The sequence below is a fragment of the Aquarana catesbeiana genome, linkage group LG12 (assembly GCF_042186555.1).
Source record: "Aquarana catesbeiana isolate 2022-GZ linkage group LG12, ASM4218655v1, whole genome shotgun sequence".
In the NCBI taxonomy this organism is placed as follows: domain Eukaryota; kingdom Metazoa; phylum Chordata; class Amphibia; order Anura; family Ranidae; genus Aquarana; species Aquarana catesbeiana.
The window spans coordinates 198136778-198148531 of record NC_133335.1 but is presented as its reverse complement, the minus strand read 5'-3'; the positions used below and the strand labels follow the sequence as shown (position 1 = coordinate 198148531).

The following is an 11754-nucleotide window of genomic DNA, read 5'->3' as shown; positions in this document are numbered from 1 at the left end:
TTTGCCTCACTGATTTTAATCCATATTGCCAGGACCCGACATTACATTAAAGCCGCAAGCAGTTTTAAATGACTTTTATTCCTTTAAAAATGTGATGACTCCTGAGGTGCAATGAGCCCAGGTACCGTTAACTATAACATCTCTGTATGCTAACTTTTATTCCTTGCCCCTTCATCCCATCAAATAAAACACTTACAACCATTAAGTTGGAAAGGGCAAGGCCACAGCTTTATTAAATCCAACACATAACATATGAATATTATCAAACAGTTCCGGTCACAGTTGTACTGTGAGCACACAGTTCATAAAGAGGAGGGAGATGAAGGAGGGGCCTGTCCTTACCATAAGTGCTGGACAGGCTGTCTACTTCCCAATTACCATCAAGGGCATATCCCATTACAGCCATTTTATGCTGGCAAGGTCAAGAAAACCGCAGCGAGCTGTGACATACCAACGAAAAATAGGGCGGGAGGGTGGGCAGCTCTTCCAACCACGCTTCCAGAAAGACCCAGAATCCCCTGGGGCACCAACTTTTACCGAGCTCAGGCCCAGCCCGTCCCCCTTAACAACCAATCCTTAGTGACCCCTTGGTCACCTTGACCCGCCCTGGCCATGCCCCCATCAGTCAAGTCTCTCTTTCCCTAAACGGCTCAAGAGGTCTTCATGACTACTGAGGTGCAATGAGCCCAGGTACCGTTAACTATAACATCTCTGTATGCCAACTTTTATTCCTTGCCCCTTCATCCCATCAAATAAAACACAACCATTAAGTTGGAAAGGGCAAGGCCACTGCTTTATTAAATCCAACACATAACATATGAATATTATCAAACAGTGCCGGTCACAGTTGTACTGTGAGCACACAATTCCAAAAGGGGAGGGAGATGAAGAAGGGGCCTGTCCTTACCATAAGTGCTGGACAGGCCGTCTACTTCCCAATTACCATCAAGGGCATATCCCATTACAGCCATTTTATGCTGGCAAGGTCAAGAAAACCGCCACCCGCCTGTCAGTAAACAACTGAGGGGCGCCCCACCACAGCCAGCGCTTGTTCCACACCCCGTTGAAGGCCAAGATTAAAGATATCCAATCCAATATCATTGAGGTGGATTCTTTCTCATCATTGGCGCCTTCTAAATTCTTGTGTCGGATCATGAACCCCCCGATCTGCCGAACAAACTTGGCATCTTGAGCATTGCCTTTCCAACTAAAGTGTTCCAGGCGGGGGCCAGGGATCTCTTATAGCGAGCGAGGCACAATTTCGGACCAAATGAGAATCAAATTGGTAAAGACAGCATAACACTGGGCAATGTCTTGCTTGATAGCGGAAATTAAGTCCACGGAACGTGTGTAACCAACGTCATTTCGCCAGCATGGAGAACCAAATTGATAGAACCGGAAACATGAGCGTGAAGTTGCTGACATTCCGGAAGAACCTGAGGCCAACGTAACCCGCGTAGCCCGAGCCAGCGGATTCTGGCAAGATCATAGGCGAAGCCAAAGTTCCTCCCGTAGGTTCGAACTTCTGCACGACGAGCGGCCCAGTAGATGAAGGAATCACCAAGTATTCATATCAGAGCCGGGCGACAACCTGTAAATTTAACACAGCAGATGTGGGCGGACATACAACGAAAAACGAGATGATTCCCATCTACCCAGTCGCTGAAGTTCCGTATCGGAGAAACCCATACCAGAAGTGGCAGTCGCAGCGCTGATGTGGAACAAGTGGGTGGAAAAATCGCGCAAAGAGAGGCCCATAACCTCGAGGCAACGACGGAAAACACGTAAAAATTGAAATCTACTCAGGGAGGTGGAGTCGGCGTGAACGAAAAATGTGGGAGACGGGGGGCACGCGGACACAAAAGGAGAGGCCAGTGACACAGGACAAAATGGGCCACCACAAGGGTACAGGACTACCCTTCGGCCCCTGCCGAAACTATCGGTCTTAGATGTCCACAACAAAAGCGTCACGCAGCACTCAGAGAAAGAAACATCCTTTATCAGGATGCCACTCGACGACGTGGATTTGGAAACCAATTCGCCAATGCGAAAGGCACCGAAGAATGCCCACGAAAAGGTCCCCCGAAAAAGAAGGGTCTTAAACGACGAGTAGTACACGGACGGCAACAGAGAAAGGATACCAGAGAGGATCTGGAGGGAAATCGGGCGCCTTGAATCGGGGGAATGGGTAACCCGTTTCCAACCCCGCAGTACCCGTCGGACCGGAAATGCTTTGGTGATATCCTCCCACCCAAGAAGTTGGAACCAAAAGGACAACGCCGACATGGTGGAGGAAACAGTGGAACCCGAAACGCCTTTCTGCAGCAAATGAACTAGGTAAGCAAACAAAGCCATACGTCTGTCATTTGACGAAGAAATTGAAAACTCACCACCCGACACTTGTATCCACTCGTGCCACACCCGACAGTACGACGCCCATGTCTGCGAGGAAAGCGACGTCCGAAGGAGCTCTAGTAAGCACCGGAAACGAGATTCCATAAGTGGGCCGAACAGGGGAGGCCCTCCAGGGAAGCCGTCGGAGCCAAGGAGCGGAAACGAATGAGCTGTTGATGGGAGAGAGCATCAGCGATATCATTAGCGGCTCCAGGAACATGCCTAACCCTAACACAAATGTTAAAATGTAAGCATTTCAAAACCAAAAAACGCATTAACGTGGTGACTGGAGGAGAACTGGCTGACTGCTTGTTCACTACCTGCACCACGCTCATATTATCAGACCAGAAGACTACTTGATGATTGCGCAACCGTTCGCCCCAAAGCTCAATGGCAACAATGATCAGAAAGAGCTCCAGAAGGGTGAGGTTGCGCAACAAATCCATGCGGGCCCATGAGGCCAGCCAACACTCAGCAGACCACTCCCCTTGAAAGAAGGCGCCAAAGCCACAGGAGCCTGCCGCATCGGTGTACAGCTCCAGCTGTGGGTTCGGTACTTCCTCTCGCAGCCAACAAGACTGTCCATTGTAGGACCGAAGGAAGGATAACCAAATCCCCAAGTCGTCACGCATGGGCTTGGTGATCCGGACATAGTAGTGAGGGCCGGTTACCCCTTTCATGGCCCACGCCAGGCGCCTGCAGAAGGCTCTTCCCATGCGTATGACTCTGCAGGCAAAGACCAAGTGACCCAGCAAAGATTGAAGTTGTTTTAACTGTAATTTCTTGGCCCCCTTTGCCAAGCAGACCAATGAAAGGAGCCTGGTTAGCTTGTCATTAGGCAGCCGAAAAACCATCGCCACCGTGTCTATTTCTATGCCCAGAAATGCCAAAACCGTCATGGGACCTTCGGTCTTGTCAGCGGACAGTGGAACGGCGAACCGCTGGCAGGTGTCCTGAAAAACAGAGAGGAGACGCTAGCACCGACCACTGCCCGCTGGGCCTACGAAGAGCAAATCGTCTAGGTAATGCAGTAGGGACTGATATCCAGCCTCCTGGGCGACCACCCATTCAAGGAAGCTGCTGAATAGCTCAAAGAAATAACACGAAATGGCACAACCCATGGGAAGGCACATTTCGAAAAAGTAGCTTCCCTGAAAGTAGCAGCTGAAGAAGTGGAAACAGTTCGGGTGGACCGGGAGGAGGCAAAAGGCGAACTCGATGTCTGCCTTTGCCAGCAAAGCCGACTGCCCGGCCGCCCTAACGAGTTGAAGCGCCTTATCGAAAGAGGCGTAATGGACCCTGGATTCCTCCTTGTCGATGCCGTCGTTGACCAAGGAGCCAGAAGTGTAGGATAAATGGTGAATAAGGTGGAATTTACCCCCCGCCTTTTTTGGGACCACACCGAGGGGGGACACCCTCAGGTTGTGGAAAGAGGGAAGATGAAACGGACCTGCCATACGCCCCAATTCCAGTTCCTTCTGAAGCTTCTGGGCCACAACGGATTCAAATTCAACTGCAGATTTTAAATTTGGTGCCATGGTAGGTGCATCCGACGGGGAGAAGGGGATCCAAAAACCATGGTCCAGGCCGTCTCTCAAGGCCTCCCTATGAGGGGGGTACCGGTCTAGCCAAGGAAGCATCTCTAAGACGTTCACCGGCGTCCACCGGTTTAGAAAGGTCAGTCTTGGCTCCTGTCCTGGGAAGTGGTTGCTTACCCCTCTGGAAGCACCGGCTGGCGGGGTGTGCGCCCCCGCAACTAGAGCACTCGTGCTTGAAGCAGCAGGCGGTGTACCATTTACAGTGGCTTTCATTGAACTGCCAGCAGATACCCTTTTTTGGAGCGGCCGACGCTCCGGGGGAAGCGCCGGCCGTGAACTGAAAGGACGAAGGCCTGTGGGGGCACATAAGCAACAACCACAGGCTACTGTCAAGACAATCAAAACAAAGTTCCTTACGCACCGCCATTTTCTGGCGAAACTGGGTGTCGTAGTGAAACCAACACTGTCCCCCGTAAACCTTGTATGCACCCCAAATACGGTCTAAGTAACAAAATAGAGAAGTGGCCAACTCAGGGAACTGCTCACAGAGCACTCCTGCGTAAGCGCAGAACCCTTGCAGCCAGTTCCCGAATGTCCTAGGAAGCTGTTTTGGCTTGTCGCCCTACGCCGATACATCGACCCGACGAGATTTGTCGATCATCTCCCTGTCCTGCGGTATGAAAGTGAGGAAGTCGACAAATTTGCGTCGCCATATCTTTTCCTTCACTTGCTCCGTTAAGTGCGTACCAGTCGGCGCAATCGCCCACAAAGCACCACCGGAGACGGGGGGGTAGGCGCCGGACCGGATACCCCCATACTGGACAGAACTGATTTGACGACCGACGCTATGCGTTCCTCTGACGGGCCCGTTACGGAAGCGTCAGCTGACCTACCCCAAATTAACTCAGTCATACTCACTTATGCGCGGAGTCAGAGCAGATGAAGGGCGACCAGCAGCAGGACCCAGCGGAGAATCTGATTCAGGAACAGCCCTGGAAGGCAGGAGTCTGAGGCGACCATCGCCTAGAGGAACGGTGGGGCCATGTGCGGCAGGACTGTGGTGACTGACGATGATATCCAGGGGAGGGGATCCGACCACTGACCCTGAGGAGTCCAACTGGCCAAGGACAGTGGCTGAGCAATGACAAGAGCGCCTGCTGACTCCCGGGGCGGGTGCAGCCGCCAGTTCGTGCCTGGAGTAGGAGTCTGGATTGCGGAGACGAGGCTGGATTGCGGTGGCAGGCGGCACCTGTGGACCTCCCGTCTGGCCGGGCGCATGGAGGTGCGTGTGCACCGGTGAGGGGATGGAGGTCGGAGCAGCGTGACCATCACCCACCCTGCTGGGCGCGGGACGGTGTTGGTGGGCACGCTGCAAATGATGTGGTTGGATTGTACCCACGGACAATCCATATCTTCCGCCGCAGGGAGTGAAGGATCCACTGGGGGCAGCAGAGTTGGCGCCAAATCCCCAGCGGAACCGCCAACAGGGAGGCTAGGATGGGCGGCAATTGAGGATGACATGGAGCTTCCTCCGCCACCCCGACTTTGAAGAGGATACATGGACAGCGGATCGTGGGCACCCACTAACCGACACCCCCCCGCCTGCCGAGGGAGCAGGGGCAGGCTCAGGTATTGCGGAGAAACCAGTGAGCGGCACAGAGCCAGTGAGCACTTCGGCTCCAGCCCGGCCAAGTCCATCACTGCAGGCAGGGGAAGGGGCAGCGTGCAGAGTGGCCCCAGCGGACCTCGGCGAGGCCCGAGGTCTCCGCGAGCGGGGACAGTGTGAAGGGACCCGGGCCGCAGTCTGTGTGAGCGGGGAGGAGGTCCACCGAACAGGGCCCCGATGACGGCGGGCGGAGGTGCCACGCTTACCATCTGAGGAAGCGCTGACACCTGCTACCGCGGAGTGTACAGTGGAGCAGGGAAGGGAGGAATTTCTGTAGGAGGCCCTTGAAGGACTGGGGCTCAGGCGGGCCCGTCTTCGGGCCCTGGGCCCTTCATGAGGTTCCGCAGGAGGAGGGGTAGGTGAAGGTGTCTCTGGGGACAGGAGGGCGAAGAGCCAGTCAGCCTGACCTTGAAGAGCCAGTTCGCGGACCTTGGCCAACAGGAGCTCGGTGTCCATGGCTGGAGGGACAGGGTTGGTTCCAGCTCTTCCAACCACGCTTCCAGAAAGACCCAGAATCCCCTGGGGCACCAACTTTTACTGAGCTCAGGCCCAGCCCGTCCCCCCTAACAACCAATCCTTAGTGACCCCTTGGTCACCTTGACCCGCCCTGGCCATGCCCCCATCAGCCAAGGCTCTCTTTCCCTAAAGGGCTCAAGAGGCCTTCATTTTGTGCAGGGACTGTTCTAAGCACGGGAAACACACGCCACTTTACAGGCATACTATAGACACCCCCCAGGTACGATATTTAAAGGAATATTTCACTTTTTTTTTTTTTACTTTAAGCATCATTAAAATCACTGCTCCTGAAAAAACAGCCGTTTTTAAAACTTTTTTTTGCATTAATATATGTCCCCTGGGGCAGGACCCGGGTCCCCACACCCTTTTTAGGACAATACCATGCAAATTAGCCTTTAAAATTAGCACTTTTGATTTCGAACGTTTGAGTCCCATAAACGTCAATGAGGTTCTAACGTTCGTGCGAATTTTCGGTCCCTTCGCAGGTTCTGGTGCGAACCGAACCGGGGGGGTGTTTGGCTCATCCCTAGTGAGGAGAAGTGCACTGCTCCTGGGAGAAGGATGTTCTGAACTTCTCCCCCAATCTTTGCTACACCTCCCTACTGATTACCTACCCACCAATACACAGGCACATCATTCTCCTCTGTTGTATTACCACCGAATGGGGCACTACAATTACCAGCATACCAGGAGATGGGGGCAACAGCAGTGTGTTCAACTAGGCTGATTTCTAGATGAAAAGTGCTGGTGTGTGTATACTGTGTGTGTATGTATATGCTTAGAGTGTGTGTGTGTTTATGTGTGTGTACATGTATACTGTATACTGTGTGTCTATGTGTATGTATACTGTGTCTGTGTGTATACTGTGTCTGTATACTGTATATGTGTGTATACTGTATGATCCATGTGTGCCCACTACCGCTCAAGAGAAGTTGATCTAACAATCCCTTGCCCATGAAAAATCCACTTGTTGCCATTCGGAGGCAGCTGAATGGTGCACTGCTGAGCTCGACCTTGGATCAGGCAGCAGGGCAGGTCTGGGTGCACACCTGTGCAGTGATATCACAGCACACATCAAGCATGGCTTTTAGTCACATGCCTCAATGGCAGATCTGTGGCCAACCACAGCAGTTCCCTATTCCGCTGGAACCACGACTCACTTGCGCAGTTCAGAGCCTGCAACAAATGTTTTTTTTTTTAAAGCATTTTCCCGCCAGTTGCTTACCACACCAAGCACAAAGGTGCAAAGGTGTGTGTAAGGGAACGCTGATAGTAGGTGACACTCTGCTCAGCCGTAGCGCGTCACTCTGGGGGCTCTGCTGTAGGGTGTCACTCTGGGGGCTCTGCCGTAAGGTGCCACTCTGGGGGCTCTGCTGTAAGGTGCCACTCTGGGGGCTCTGCCATAAGCATAAGGTGCCACTCTGGGGGCTCTGCCATAAGGTGCCACTCTGGGGGCCCTGCCAAAGGTTGGAACACTGGGGGCTCTGCCATAGGGTGGCACACTGGGGGCTCTGTCGTAAGGTGCTACTCTGAGGGCTCTGCCGTAGGGTGCCACTCAGGGGGCTCTGCCATAGGGCACTACTCTGGGGGCTCTGCCGTAGGGTGCCACTGTGGAGGCTCTGCCGTAGGGTGCTACTCTGGGGGCTCTGCTGTAGGGTGCTACTCTGGGGGCTCTGCTGTAGCGTGCTACTCTGGGGGCTCTGCGGTAGGGTGCTACTCTGGGGGCTCTGCCATAGGGTGCCACTGTGGGGGCTCTGCCGTAGGGTGCTACTCTGGGGGCTCTGCCGTAGGGCGCCACTGTGGGGGCTCTGCCGTAAGGTGAGATTCTGATGTAAGGGGGGACTGACTCTGTGTACTTTGCTTATAGGGAGAATGTTGGGACTTTGGTGTGAGCGTGGCGCTCATCCTGACTGCTGTACCCTATATGTTGTTTTGTTCGTTACTTACTCCTGACCCACATACTCTGTACAATTTGCTGTACATAGACCTGACCAAGGTGTTGTCTCAACAGTTGCTGGTTTTAATTAAAGGGATTGTAAAGTCTTGTGTTTTTTTTTTTTTTTAAATAACAAGCATGTTATATTTATCTCCTCTGTGCAGTTGGTTTTGCACAGAACAGCCCGAATCCTCCTCTTCTCGGGTCCCTCCTCACTGCTCCTGGCCCCTCCCTCCTGTCGAGTACCCCCACAGCAAGCAGCTTGCTGGGGTCCCCCCATAATCTAATATTGCCCGAGGGGCCCTGTCTGGAGCCTAAGGCCCCGGGGGATCAGGGTAAGGTCTTTCCCTAGTGGAGGACTCTGAACACCCGTTGCACGTTTTTGTGTGTCACTCTCTATGTGTGTGCACTTTTTTTTGGCACCGGGTGGAAGTTTTTGAGGTGTGTTTCACGCCACTGGCTTTTCTCAAAAAAAAAAAAAAAAAAAAATACAGTCCTTTTGGCTTCTCGGCCTTTTGGTTAAGATCAAGTGTAGTATCTGTTCTTATCAGTTTCCAGGAGGTGGCGCTTGCTTCCGTCCCTGATCCATGGCGAGATGGAGATGGGATTGCGGTTGCTATGCAAAGCCTGCTGGAGTAAAGGTGACATGGAGCGGTTTGCAGCCGAAAGGGAAGCCTTCTGATGGGGATAGAGAACCACGGGGTCTGATCCGGAGGGTCGGGACCCTGACCTTCTGGCCTGGATTGGGGCAGCTCTAGCTCCAGACAGTTATTCGGGAGAGAACGCTGACTTCCCTTTCTCCCACCGGGGGAGCAGACGGTATTTAAGGAATGTAATTAGGTAGGAGGGACGGAACGACGGTGAGGCCTGATGGTAAAGGGCTCTCACCAAGCTTCCAGAACTCCATGCCTTCCTGCCTAGGGTGGGGGCTGCTGTGGTCCGGTGGCCAGGGTTGGTCTTGAAAGGAGTATGTGCCCCTGGAGTGGCAGTCCAGGGGTGCCATAAAATCACTGTGAGTGGCAGTCACTTTGATTTGAGGCACCACGGTCACTGCACCATAGAACACGCTTTTTTAGCACCTGCCTCTTGGGCTGGGCCTTTTGGCTGGGACCAGAGGAATTTTTTATTCCTGGCCGGAGGGCCTGGTCATTGTTTTACACAATGGCCACCTTTTTCACTCTCCTCTCCACTATCCTTTCCCCACTTTCTTTTATTTATTTTATGTTTGATTGATGCCTATGTTTTGTCACTTTATGTCTTTTTATGTTTGTACACGGTTTTGTCTCACTGTGTGATGAGTAAGGATGCGGGTCCTCGGGCCAGCCCTAAAAGTCTTGGGAAGGGGTGGACATGGCCTTCTGGCTTAGTTCCCCCTCTCTCGTGGGGTCTCCCTTTGGGGGAGCCCCACCTAGTACTTGGGTGGGTTCTGTTTCGGCAGGCCCTCCAGAGAACGGGGTCTGTCTGGTTTCGGCCAGATAGACCATTGTAAAGTACCTTTGTCCCCGTCTGGAGCCTAACGCCCTGGAGGATCAGGGAATTGGCACGTCTGTGTACCCGTTGCACTTTTTTGTGACCACTCTTTATGTGTGTGCACATTTTTTTGGCACCGGGTGAAGTTTTTTGGGTGTGTTATGCACGCCATAGGCTTTCAATAAAAAATAAATAAATAAATAAATACAGTCCTTTTGGCTAGGATCAAGTGTAGTATCTGTTCTTATCAGTTGCCAGAAGGTGGTGCTTGCTTCTGTCCTTGAACTGCGGTGAGGTAGTATCAGGGATGGCGGAGGCTATGCAAAACCTGCTGGTTTAAAGGTAACCTGGAGCGGTTCGTAGCCGAAAAGGCAAGCCTTCTGATGGGGATGGAGAACCATTGGGTCTGGCCAGAGGGTCTGGTCCCTGGCCTTCTGGCCTAGATTGGGGTAGCTCTAGCTCTGGTCAGTTTTTCGGGAGAGAACACTGGCTCCCCTTTCCCACCAGGGGAACGGTTAGTATTTCCCGAATGTAATTGGGTAGGAGGGATGGGAGCGACGGTGAGGCCTGATGGTAAAGGGCTTTCATCAAGCTTCCAGAACTTCAGCCTTCCTTGCTGGGGTGGGGGCTGCTGTGGTCTGGGTTGGGGGTCAGGGTTGCACGAAAAGCCAGTGGTGAATGTGCCCCTGAAGTGGCAGTTCAGGGATGCCGTACAGTCACAGGCACTTGATTTATGGCACCATGGTCACTTCACCACAACACTCGTTTTTCGCACCTGCCTCTAGGGCCGAGCCTTTTGGCTAGGACCAGGAGAAATTTTTATTCCTGGCCTTAGGGCCAGCCATTGTATTACACAATGGTCTCTTTTCACTCTTCCACTTCCTTCTCCCCACCCTTCTTTTTATCTATCCCCGTGTTTGTCACTTTTTCGCAACTTTTTGTTTGATGTGTATACACGTTTTTCACTGTGTGATGAGTAGGGTGTGGGCCCTCGGGCCTACTCTGAAAGTCTTGGGAGGGGGTGGACATAGGCCTTCTGGCTTGGTTCGCCCTCTCTCATGGGGTCTCCCTTCGGGGGAGTCCCACCTAGTACTTGGGTGGGTCTGTTTCGGCAGACCTTCCAGAGAACGGGGGTCCGTCTGGTTTTGGCTAGATGGACCCAATGAAGTACCTAAGTCCCTGTCTGGAGCCTAACGGGGGATCAGGGTAAGGTCCTTCCCTAGTGGAGGATCAGTGTCACTCTTTATGTGTGTGCACTTTTTTTGGAACCGGGTGGAAGTTTTTGGGTGTGTTTTGCACTCTACTGGCTTTTCAAAAAAAAAAAAAATACAGTCTGCAGTGGCAGAGAAATGAATTTGCACAGGTTGCCTCACAAGGATGTGGTTGTGCAAAATTCTAATCCCTATTAACCGCTTCAGCCCCAAAAGATTTTACCCCCTTCCTGACCAGAGCACTTTTTGCGATTCGGTACTGCGTTGCTTTAACTGACAATTGCGTGGTCGTGCGACGTTGCACCCAAACAAAATTGACGTCCTTTTTTTCCCACAAATAGAGCTTTCTTTGGGTGGTATTTCATCACCTCTGCGTTTTTTATTTTTTGGGCTAGAAACAAAAAAAGAGCGACAATTTTGAAAAAACCACAATATTTTTTACTTTTTGCTATAATAAATATCCCCCCAAAAAATATATAAAAAGCAAATGTTTTACTCACTTTAGGCCAATATGTATTCTTCTACATATTTTTGGTAAAAAAAAATCACAATAAGCGTATATTGATTGGTTTGCGCAAAAAGTTATAGCATCTACAAAATAGGGGATAGTTTTATGGCATTTTTATTTTTTTTATTTTTTTTTACTAGTAATAGCGGCGATCTGCGATTTTTTTTTTTATCGGGACTGCGACATTATGATATGTCAGACAATTTTGACACATTTTTGGGACCATTGGCATTTATACAGCGATCAGTGCTATAAAAATGCATTGATTACTGTGTAAATGACACTGGCAGGGAAGGGGTTAACACTAGGGGCGATCAAGGGGTTAATGTGTTCCCTAGTGTGTGTTCTAACTGAAGGTGGGAGTGGACTGTGTAGGGGAGATGACAGATCCCTGTTCATACTCTGTATGAACAGACAATCAGTCTCTTCTCCCCTCAGAGAACCGGAGACTGTGTGTTTACACACAGATCCCAGTTCTCTGTGTGTCAGCGGCGATCGCGGGAGCCCGACGGTGA

General features: G+C 51.8%; 1 pseudogene; it reads left to right on the top strand.

Annotated features, from left to right (window-relative positions):
- The first annotated feature begins 8549 nt into the window (after window positions 1-8549).
- LOC141114657 (U2 spliceosomal RNA) lies at window positions 8550-8681 on the top strand (annotated as a pseudogene).
- The last annotated feature ends 3073 nt before the right edge of the window (window positions 8682-11754 follow it).